This window comes from Nerophis ophidion, linkage group LG11 (genome assembly GCF_033978795.1).
Source record: "Nerophis ophidion isolate RoL-2023_Sa linkage group LG11, RoL_Noph_v1.0, whole genome shotgun sequence".
Taxonomy (NCBI): domain Eukaryota; kingdom Metazoa; phylum Chordata; class Actinopteri; order Syngnathiformes; family Syngnathidae; genus Nerophis; species Nerophis ophidion.
Window position 1 is genome coordinate 18654126 of NC_084621.1, and position 12661 is coordinate 18666786.

At 35.2% G+C, this 12661-nt stretch overlaps 1 protein-coding gene across 2 annotated transcripts in view; it reads left to right on the top strand.

Moving 5' to 3' along the window:
• Window positions 1-4643: 4643 nt before the first annotated feature.
• zgc:158689 (uncharacterized protein LOC791177 homolog) overlaps window positions 4644-12661 on the top strand; it is a 41941-nt gene continuing 33923 nt past the window's right edge. The window contains exon 1 of one of the 2 annotated variants that reach the window (XM_061915247.1): window positions 4644-4914. The gene's annotated coding sequence lies outside the window, so the exon portion shown is untranslated. Of the gene's footprint in view, window positions 4915-8245; window positions 8417-12661 lie in introns of those variants that run through there. The other variant, XM_061915248.1, reaches the window with a different exon arrangement.

The window sequence follows — 12661 nt, forward strand, 5'->3', positions numbered from 1 at the left end:
CGTAAAATTATGACTACATTTCTTATAATATGATTATTATTTATTGTCACAAAATTATGACTTTTTTCCTCATAAAATTATGATTTATTTTCATACAATTATGACAGTTTTTCCTCATAGAATTTTGATTTAAAAAAAAAAAAAATGACGCAATTGTCATTCAATTATTAATATTTTTTCATAAAATTATGATATATTCTCACAGAATTATCATAAAATTATGATTTATTCTCAGCAGATTAAGACTGTTTTTATCCTAAAATTCAGATTTTGTTCTCATAAATTATGACTACTTTTCTTATAAATTATTTATGATTTATTCTCACAAAATTATGACTTTTTTCTCATAAAATTATTATTTATTTTTATACAATTATGACAGTTTTCTCATGAAATTGTGATTTTTTTCCCCCTCATAAAATGATGACTTCATTCTCATACAATTACGACTATTTTTCTCACAAAATTATGACTTTTTTTCATAAAATTATGATATATTCTCAGCAGATTGTGACGGTTTTTATCATAAAATTCTGACTTTATTCTCGTAAAATTATGACTAGCATTTCTTATAATATAATTATGATTTATTCTCACAAAATTATGACTGTTTTCCTCATAAAATTCAGATTTATTTTCATACGATTATGACAGTTTTTCCTCATAGAATTAGGATTTTTTTCTAATAAAAATATGACGTAATTGTCATTCAATTATTAATATTTTTTCATAAAATTATGATATATTCTCACAGAATTATGACTGTTTTTGTCATAAAATTATGATTTATTCTCAGCAGATTAAGACTGTTTTTATCCTAAAATTCAGATTTTGTTCTCATAAATTATGACTACTTTTCTTATAAATTATTTATGATTCATTCTCACAAAATTATGACTTTTTTCTCATAAAATTATGATTTATTTTCATACGATTATGACAGTTTTCTCATGAAATTGTGATTTTTTTCCTCATAAAATTATGACTTAATTGTCATACAATTATTAATATTTTTCTCACAAATTATGATGTCTTCTCACAAAATTATGACTGTTTTTCTGATAAAATTATGATATATTCTCACAAAATTATGACTGTTTTTCTCATAAAATGCTGACAACATTTTTGTAAAATTATTACTACTTTTCTGATAAAATTATGATATATTCCCACAAAATGTGGATATATTCTCACTAAATTATGAATGTTTTTCTCACAAAATTATGATTTATTCTCAGCAGATAATGACTGTTTTTATTATAAAATTCAAACTTTGTTCTTGTAAAATTATGACTACTTTTCTAATCAAAAATTATATGATTTATACTCACAGAACTATGATTTTATTCCCATAAAATTATGATTTATTTTCATACGATTATGACAGTTTTTTTAAAAAGAATTATCATTTTTCCTAATAAAATCATGACTTAAATGTCATACAATTAATAATATTTTTCTCATAAAATTATGATATAGTCTCACAAAATTATGACTTTTTTTCTGATAAAATTATGATATATTTTCACAAAATTATGATATATTCTCACAAAATTATGACCGTTTTTCTCATAAAATTATGATTTATTCTCAGCAAATTATGACTGTTTTTATCATAAAATTTTGACTTTATTCTCTTAAAATTATGACATCTTTTGTAATAGAATAATTATGATTTATTCTCACAAAAATATAACTTTTTTCTCATAAAATTATGATTTATTTTCATACGATTATGACAGTTTTTCTCATAAAATTATGGATTAATTGTCATACAATTATTAATATTTTTCTCATAAGATTCGGATATATTCTCACAAAATTATGACTGTTTTTCCTCATGAAATTATGATTTCTTTTCAGCAGATTATGACTGTTTTTTTATCATAAAATTATGACTTTATTCTCATAAAATTCTGACTGATTTTCATAAAATTATGACTTCAATGTCATAAATTTATGACCGTTTTTTCAAAAAATTATGAATTTATTCTCGTAAAATTATGATGCATTTTCATACGTTTATGACAGTTTTCTCATGAAATTATTTTTTTTTCCTCATAAAATTATGACTTAATTGTCATACAATTATTAATATTTTTCTCATAAAATTATGATGTATTCTCAAAAAATTATGACTGTTTTTCTCATAAAATTATAATTTATTGGCAGCAGATTATGACTGTTTTTCTCATAAAAATATGACTGTTTTTTTCTCATAAAATTATCACTTTATTCTCATACAATTATGACTACTTTTCTTATAGAATAATTATGATTTATTCTCACAAAATTATGACTTAATTCTCAGCTACAATTGGGCGGAAGGTGGGGTACACCCTGGACAAGTCGCCACCTCACCTCAATTATGACCTTTTTAAAAAATAAAATTATGACTTTATTCCTATAAAATTATGAACGTTTTTCTCACAAAGTCATGACTTTGTTCCCATAAAAGTATGACCTTTTTTAAAATAAATTTTTTGGCTTTATTCTCATAAAATTAAGACTTTATTTTCATAAAAGTATAACTGTATTTTTTTAAATGTGACATTTTGTCATGTAATGCTACAACTATATTTTTGTGAAATTGTGGAAATATTACGAAATATTATATTCAGTATAAAAAAAATAACAGTTTTTCCTCATTTCTATTGTTTCTCTAATATAAATTGGGACTTTACCATCATAAAATATTGACTGTTTTGCCCATACAAATATGACATTTTTTCTCATAACAATTTGAAATCTAGTCTCATAAGTTTCTCATGAAAAATGATGACCTATTTCTCATAAAATGACGACAGTTTTTGTAATAGAAAATTATTTCTCTAATAAAAAATATGACTTTATCCTCATAAAAATGATGACTTTAGTCTTGTAAAATGATGACAGTTCTTCAAATAGTAGCTTTTCCTCTAATAAAAATAGGACTTTATGCTCATAAATAATGGCTGCTTTTCTCATAAAATTGTGACAGTTTTTTCTATAAAATTGTGACTTTATTCTCATAAAATCATGACAGTTTTTTTTTTAAAAATCCACATTTTTATGACTGTTTTTCCTTATTATAGCTTACGTTTCGTCTCGTAAAAATACACACACACACACACACACACACACACACACACACACACACACACACACACACACACACACACACACACACACAAACACACACACATTTATATATACATATACACACATACGGTCTAATAAATGTAAAATGGTGATGGTCGGTAGAGTGGCTGTGCCAGCAACTTGGCGGTTCCAGGTTCGATTCCCGCTCCTACTGTCCTACTCACTGCCCTTGTGTCCTTGGGCAAGACACTGTACCCACCTGCTCCCAGTGCCACCCACATTGCTTTAAATGTAACTTAGATATTGGCTTTCACTATGTAAACCATTGGTGTCCAAACTTTTTCCACTGAGGGCAGCACACTGAAAAATCTAAGCAAGCTGGGGCCATTTTGATATTTTTATTTTAAAAACCAATACAATATATTTATAAAAAAATATACATTTAGGCCTGCACTCAGGGTTTTGGTAAAAAAAAAAAGGTGTCATTATTTAGTATTATTATTATTATTATAGGCTTAAATCTCTAGATCAACATTAGGTCTATCGTTCAATATAACATTGAAAAAAATTAAGTTGTTTGCTCTTTTTGTCAAAGAAAACCATTTTTTATAGAAAAAACACAAAATATGCAATATTTTCACCCTATAACATTTTTAAGTGGAATATTTTAGATTATATAATAAGTCTAGCTTTAAAAAGGTCAATAAGTCATAACAACATTGAGTTTAATTCATTATTATTTTTTGAGCAATGACACTTAAAAGAAAAAAATCACACTAAAATTATTGGGGATCCAAACGGGTCCTACTCATTAAAGTGTTAAAAAATAAAGAATAATTTTTTGGTTTTATTTTTAACACAATAATCTCAAGATCAACTTCGGATCTATCCGTCAATTTTGAGTTGTATTTTTGTTTATATTTTTTGTTTGTTCGTTTTAAAACAAAAACGTGTGGCAAACACTAAATATGCCACATTTTACACAAAAATTATCTCAAAGTGGAATATTTAATGTGACATAATTAAAGCCCTGAATAAGTCAATAATTCACAATGACATTGATTTTTATTAACAATTTTTTTTTTAAAGAAAGAAACAGCCTGCATGACAGCTATGTGTGATTAGAGTCAACATTGCAACATGTTCTTGTTTAATTTAACCTCCTTGCTCTGTTTTATACTACTTTTTATGTTTTGTATTTTTTTAATCGTATTTTTTAGAATGTGCCGTGGGGCCGTTAAAAAATTTCCTGCGGGTCACAAATGGCCCCCGCGCCGGACTTTGGACATCCCTGATGTAAACCATGAATTGATTAACGTGGACCCCCGACTTAAACAAGTTGAAAAACTTATTGGGGTGTTACCATTTAGTGGTACCACGGAAGTATTTATTTTTACCGGAAGTACTTTTATTGTGAAATGAACCCGGATGTTATTTAGTATTTAACCCCTTTTTATTTAATTGAACAACAAACATATATATATATATATATATATATATATATATATATATATATATATATATATATATATATCCACATTTTTTTAACGAGTGCCATTTGAGGCAATATCCACTGGAATTGCTATATCTCGTTATTGTGTTTCTATTTAATGTTTTCCAGATCCGTACAATTTTTATTTCCGGCCCAGTAGAAGACTTTTGGTCACAATGTAGCAGTTAGCCACATTAGCCGAGTTAGCACGGGCTGAAGTTGACCAAAGGTGTGTCATGAGGGCCAAACTTACAGCTTCTTCAGGCGAGAAACAACACAACAACCCTCGGCTGTTTTAATGTCAGTTGCCGCGTTGAACGTCCATGAAGCCGGCGGGAAATGTGAGTAATTGTTGGCGTAAATAAGTTGAATGTATTGTAACTTATTGTTGAATGTACTGTGCTGCCCCCTGGTGGCCAACATGTGTTAGCGCACTTCATAGACAATACATGTGTTGCATTCATTTGCACTTTTAACATAATAGTGAGAGTCCAGTCCATAGTGGATCTAACATAATAGTGTGAGAGTCCAGTCCATAGTGGATCTAACATAATAGTGAGAGTCCAGTCCATAGTGGATCTAACATAATGGTGTGAGAGTCCAGTCCATAGTGGGTCTAACATAATAGTGAGAGTCCAGTCCATAGTGGATCTAACATAATAGTGAGAGTCCAGTCCATAGTGGATCTAACATAATGGTGTGAGAGTCCAGTCCATAGTGGATCTAACATAATAGTGAGAGTCCAGTCCATAGTGGATCTAACATAATAGGGAGAGTCCAGTCCATAGTGGATCCAACATAATAGTGAGAGTCCAGTCCATAGTGGATCTAACATAATAGTGTGAGAGTCCAGTCCATAGTGGATCTAACATAATAGTGAGAGTCCAGTCCATAGTGGATCTAACATAATAGTGAGAGTCCAGTCCATAGTGGATCTAACATAATAGTGTGAGAGTCCAGTCCATAGTGGATCTAACATAATAGTGTGAGAGTCCAGTCCACAGTGGATCTAACATAATAGTGTTAGAGTCCACTCCATAGTGGATCTAACATGATAGTGTGAGAGTCCAGTCCATAGTGGATCTAAGGCGCTTTCGGTAGCCATCCACAAGTTTTGACCACAAAATTGGTGCAGTTCAGCTAAATGTGTTGTTTTTCTGACCTGGACTTGTTCCTTCAGCATTGTCCACACGTTTAAGTCAGGACTTTGGGAAGGCCATTCTAAAACCTCCATTCTAGCCTGATTTAGCCATTACCTTTACCACTTCTGACCTGTGTTTGGGGTAGGGCTGGGTGATATATGGAATTTACTCGATATACCGCGGGTTTGTCTCTGTGCAACCTTGCATCTTTGCAACACAACATTGCATCTTTGCAACACAACATTGTATCTTTGCAGCGCAACTTTGCATCTTTTCAGCGCAACTTTGCATCTTTTCAGCGCAACTTTGCATCTTTTCAGCGCAACCTTGCATCTTTTCAGCGCAACTTTGCATCTTTTCAGCGCAACCTCCCATCTTTTCAGCGCAACCTTGCATCTTTGCAATGCAACCTTGCATCTTTGCAACACAACATTGTATCTTTGCAGCGCAACTTTGCATCTTTTCAGCGCAACCTTGCATCTTTTCAGCGCAACTTTGCATCTTTTCAGCGCAACCTTACATCTTTTCAGCGCAACTTTGCATCTTTTCAGCGCAACCTTGCATCTTTTCAGCGCAACTTTGCATCTTTTCAGCGCAACCTTGCATCTTTTCAGCGCAACCTTGCATCTTTTCAGCGCAACCTCACATCTTTTTAGCGCAACTTTGCATCTTTTTAGCGCAACCTTGCATCTTTTCAGCGCAACCTTGCATCTTTGCAACGCAACCTTGCATCTTTTCAGCGCAACCCTGCATCTTTGCAACGCAACATTGCATCTTTTCAGCGCAACCTTGCATCTTTTCAGCGCAACATTGCATCTTTGCAGCGCAACCTTGCATCTTTGCAACGCAACCTTGCATCTTTGCAGCGCAACCTTGCAGTGCAGCCTTGCATCTTCGCAGTGCAACCTTACATCTTTGCAACGCAACCTTGCATCTTTGCAGCGCAACCTTGCATCTTTGCAGCGCAACCTTGCATCTTTGCAGCGCAACCTTGCATCTTTGCGACGCAACCTTGCATCTTTGCGACGCAACCTTGCATCTTAGCAACGCAACCTTGCATCTTTGCAGCGCAACCTTGCAGTGCAGACTTGCATCTTCGCAGTGCAACCTTACATCTTTGCAACGCAACCTTGCATCCTTGCAGCACAACCTTTTATTTTTGCAGCGCAACTTTGCATCTTTGCAATGCAACCTTGCATCTTTGCAACGCAACCTTGCATCTTTTCAGCGCAACCTTGCATCTTTTCAGCGCAACCTTGCATCTTTGCAGCGCAACCTTGCATCTTTTCAGCGCAACCTTGCATCTTTGCAGCGCAACCTTGCATCTTTGCAGCGCAACCTTGCATCTTTGCAACGCAACCTTGCATCTTTGCAGCGCAACCTTGCAGTGCAGCCTTGCATCTTCGCAGTGCAACCTTACATCTTTGCAACGCAAACTTGCATCCTTGCAGCGCAACCTTTTATTTTTGCAGCGCAACTTTGCATCTTTGCAACGCAACCTTGCATCTCTGCAACGCAACCTTGCATCTTTTCAGTGCAACCTTGCATCTTTTCAGCGCAACCTTGCATCTTTTCAGCGCAACCTTGCATCTTTTCAGCGCAACCTTGCATCTTTGCAGCGCAACCTTGCATCTTTGCAACACAACCTTGCATCTTTGCAGCGCAACCTTGCAGTGCAGACTTGCATCTTCGCAATGCAACCTTACATCTTTGCAACGCAACCTTGCATCTTTGCAGCGCAACCTTGCAGTGCAGCCTTGCATCTTCGCAGTGCAGCCCTGCATCTTTGCAACGCAACCTTGCATCTTTGCAGCGCAACCTTGCAGTGCAGCCTTGCATCTTCGCAGTGCAACCTTACATCTTTGCAACCCAACCTTTTATTTTTGCAGCGCAACTTTGCATCTTTGCAACACAACCTTGCATCTTTGCAACGCAACCTTGCATCTTTTCAGTGCAACCTTGCATCATTTCAGCGCAACCTTGCATCTTTGCAGCGCAACTTTGCATCTTCTCACCGCAACTTTGCATCCACGCAGCGCAACCTTACATATGTGCAGCGCAACCTTGCATCTTTGCAACGCAACCTTGCATCTTTGCATCGTAACCTTGCATCTTTGCAACGCAACTTTGCATCTTTTCACCGGATCTTTGCATCTCTGCAGCGCATCTTTGTATCTTTGCAAGGCAACCTTGCATCTTTGCAGCATAACTTTGCATCTTTGCAAAGCAACCTCGCATCTCTGCAGCACAACCTTGCCTCCTCTGGTCCAGGAATGTGTGCTACTTTCCCATCTAAGTAGGCCACTCACTGGCTGGACCTTCAAAAGTTCAAGTCATTATTGTCCTCCTGCTGCTATTCAGTGGAGGTCCTGTCAGCTCATTGTTATTCAGCCCAGGCAGGCAGGGAGGGTGGGAGGGACTATGGAGGGACCATGGAGGACAGCACTACACTTCTCCCCGTTCCTGGGGGTGGCGGGCATGAAGGCATGTTGGTAATCGGCTCAGTAATGAGGAGAGCCGCTGAACGCTCCCCTTCATTCTTCTGAGAGGAGAGTTGGGGCCATGTGAAAAAGGGGTGGAGGCCAGTTGAGATTTAGTGCCTTGCTGGATGGAACAACCCCCACTAACCCCAGCCTGCCTCACTTGGCAAGACAAGAACACAGGACCTCTTTCTGCGCTCCTACTATGACATTCTAACCAGGTAACTACTATTTCTTCACTTGTTGCACATTATCTGGCTTTAGTGCAGCTTTTTCAGCCGCTCATTCAAACTACTAGTTATCACAGCTTTTTCACCTGCTAATCAAACTACTAGTTATCACAGCTTTTTCTCCTGCTCATTCAAAAAACTAGTTATCACAGCTTTTTCACCTGCTCATTCAAAATACTAGTTAGTGTTTTAATTTTCACATGCTCATTGAAACTACTAGTTATCCCAGCTTTTTCACCTGCTCATTCAAACTACTAGTTATCACAGCTATTTCACCTGCTAATCAAACTACTAGTTATCACAGCTTTTTCTCCTGCTCATTCAAAAAACTAGTTATCACAGCTTTTTCACCTGCTCATTCAAAATACTAGTTAGTGTTTTAATTTTCACATGCTCATTGAAACTACTAGTTATCCCAGCTTTTTCACCTGCTCATTCAAACTACTAGTTATCACAGCTATTTCTCCTGCTCATTGAAACTACTAATTAGTGGAGCTTTTTTGCCTGCTCATTCAAACTACTAGTTTACCAGTTTGTGCATGTTTCTCACATGCTCATTCAAACCACCAGTTAGTGCAGCTTTTCACCTGCTCATTGAAATTACTAGTTAATGTGTCTTTTTTACCGTCTCATTGTAACTATTAGTTAGTGCAGCTTTTTCACCAGCTTGTTGGAACTACTAGTTAGTGCATGTTTTTCACATGCTCATTGAAACTACTAGTTAGTAGGGGATTTATATATTTTTATTTTTATTTTACTATTTATTCTATATGTATGTATCTAACTATACTATATATATATATATATATATATATATATATATATATATATATATATATATATATATATATATGGTGTTTTAATCGGTCGGTATTTCTATGACCTATGGAAAAAAAAATAATAATAAATAAATATATATATATATACATACATGTAAATATATATATATATATATATATATACATATATATATATACATGTGTGTATATATATATATATATGTATATATATATATGTGTGTATATATATATGTGTGTGTGTGTGTGTGTATATATATATATATATATATATGTGTGTGTATATATATATATATATATATATGTGTGTGTGTGTGTGTGTGTGTGTGTGTAAATATATATATATACATATATATATTTATATATATACATACACACACATATATACATGGATATATATGTGTATATATATATTTGTGTGTGTATATATACATGTGTATATATATATATATGTGTGTATATATACTATATATGTATATGTATGTATATATGTGCGAATATATATGTGTGTGTATATATGTACAAATATATACACACATATACATATGGGTGTATATATGTATGTGTGTATATATATATATATATATACACATATATGTATATGTGTGTGTATATATATGTAAGTATGTATAGATGTGTGTGTGTGTGTGTGTATGTATGTATATATATATATATATATATGTATACACATATATACATGTATGTGTATATATATTATATATGTATATATATTATATATCTATATATACATATACATGTATGTATGTATGTATATTATGTATGTATATATTATATATATATGTATATCTACACACACACATATATATATATAAACATTTTATATATGGATAAAATGTGTACTTTATTATTTTTATTTTTACATATTTGGAGTTGTAAATAGGTAGATATTTCTATTTTTTATATATAAAATATATGAAATGTAAATATTTGTTATATATTTACTTGTTTATGTTTTATATTTAAATATTTTATTTATTTTTAGTACAATCTTACTATATATATATATAATATATATATATATATATATATATATATGACTACTAGACATTTCCAAAAATCTGCATTCTTAGTGGCCTCAGAGAAGAGGCCACAGCGGATGAATGCTTCCTGTGTGTCAGCGCCAACCACCTGCACTCTTTTTCTTCTCGCCATCGCCGCTTGCAAACTTCAACCGTCCGCTCTCCTTCTTCCTCACTTTGTGTAAGACATGACAAGGCGCGCCCGGGTGGCGCTAATGAGCTGGAATCTTCTCTTTGTGTCGCCTAGCACGAGCTCATCTAGGTCAATGTATCGCTCCGATGACAAACTCATGGCTGTGCATCTTGTGTGTGTGTGTGTGTGTGTGTGTGTGTGTGTGTGTGTGTGTGTGTGTGTGTGTGTGTGTGTGTGTGTGTGTGTGTGTGAGTGCTTGTGTGTGTGTATTCTAACCTTCTTGAGACATCAACAAGAAAAAGTACCTTCTACGTGAGGACCCGTGAACAAGTTAGTACCAAACTCATGTACCTAATACGGAAAACCATTGCATATAATAGAGAGCCAAATACTAGAGTCCGTGAACATTGCTCCAAAGTCGGGATTTTTTGTTTGTAGATTTATTGTGCATACAAGTAAACATTGACAGGTGCAATGGCAGCAATACAGTCGTGGTCAAAAGTTGACATACACTTGTAAAGTTTGCTTCTTTTATGAATTTATTATGGGTCTACTGAAATTGTGAGCAAATCTGCTGGGTCAAAAGTATACATAGAGGAACATACATGATTAATCGTGGTGATGTAGAAAAGTTACAATCAAATCAAATGAGCTTCATGGCCTCTTAGTTTTTAATGTGAGTGATTATGATTGAGGACACCTGTTGACTTCTCTGAGCACATCTAAATAGGGCTCATGTGATGCAGTCATTAGACTCGCTGACAAACGCCACAATGGGAAAGTCAAAGGAACTCAGCACAGACCTGAAAAAAAACGAATCATTGACTTGAACAAGTCAGGAAAGTCACTTGGAGGCACTTCAAAGCAGCTTCAGGTCCCAAAAGCGACTGTGCATGGCACAGTTTTGTCACTGCCACGATCAGGAAGAAAACGCAAGCTATCACCTGCTGTTGAGAGAAAATGGGTCAGGATGATCAACAGTAACCAGGGAGCCACCAAAAAGCAGGTCTGCAATGAATTGGAAGCTGCCGGAACACATGTGTCAGTGTCCACAGTCAAGCATGGCCATGGACTGAGAGGCTACCATGCAAGAAGGAAGACCTTGCTCCATAAGCCACACCTTAAGGCTCCTCTAAAGTTTGCTGCTGATCACATGGATGAAGATAAGAGCTTCGGGAGGAAAGTCCTGTGGTCAGATCAAACAAAAATTTGCCCGCAATATGTTTGGAGGAGAAAAGGTGAGGCCTTTAATCCCAGGAACACAAATCCTACTGACAAGCATGGTGGTGGTAGTATTATGCTCTGGGCCTGTTTTGCTGCCAATGTAACTGCTGCTTTAAATGGAACAATAAAAAAGGAGGATTAGCTCCAAATTCTTCAGGACAAGCTAAAATCATCAGCCTGGAGGTTGGGTCTTGGGCACAGTTGGGTGTTCCAACAGGACAATGACCTCAAACACACCTCAAAAGTTGTAAAGGAATGGCTAAATCCGGCTAGAATGAAAGTCCTGACTTAAACGTATGGACAATGCTGAAGAAACAAGTCCATGTCAGAAAAGCAACAGATTTAGCTGAACTGCAACAATTTTGTGGTGAAAAATGTAAGCAAAAGCTTGTGGATGGCTACCAAAAGCGCCTTATTGCAGTGAAACTTGCCAAGGGACATGTAGTTTACATTACCAAGATAAACTACATGTCAATGTTTTTCAAAGTTTTTTGAGCCAAGGCACATTTTTTGCGTTTAAAAAAATGCAGAAGCACACCACCAGCAGAAATCATTACAAAACTAAACTCAGTTGACAGTAAAGAGTTGTTGTTGCAATTTTTGGATATGACTTTGAAGCATAATCAAGCATGCATCACTGTGCAGACCAGCTAGCCGGAGTATTTACGAAGATCTTCACCCAGTCCCTCTCCCAGGCCGTCATCCCATCATGCCTGAAGACCTCCACAATAATCCCGGTGCCGAAGAAGAACTCTGTCAGATGTCTGAATGACTACCGTCCAGTTGCACTTACACCTATAGCTATGAAGTGCTTCGAGAAGCTGGTACGGACCCATATCACCTCAGTCCTCCCTCCAGAGCTAGACCCACACCAGTTTGCCTACAGAGCCAACAGGTCCACAGAGGACGCCATCGCCACAGCCCTACACTCCTCCCTGGGTCACCTGGAGACGGGGGGAGCTACGTGCGGCTGCTTTTTGTGGATTATAGTTCGGCATTTAACACCATTATTCCTGATAGACTGGTGTCCAAACTGTCAGAC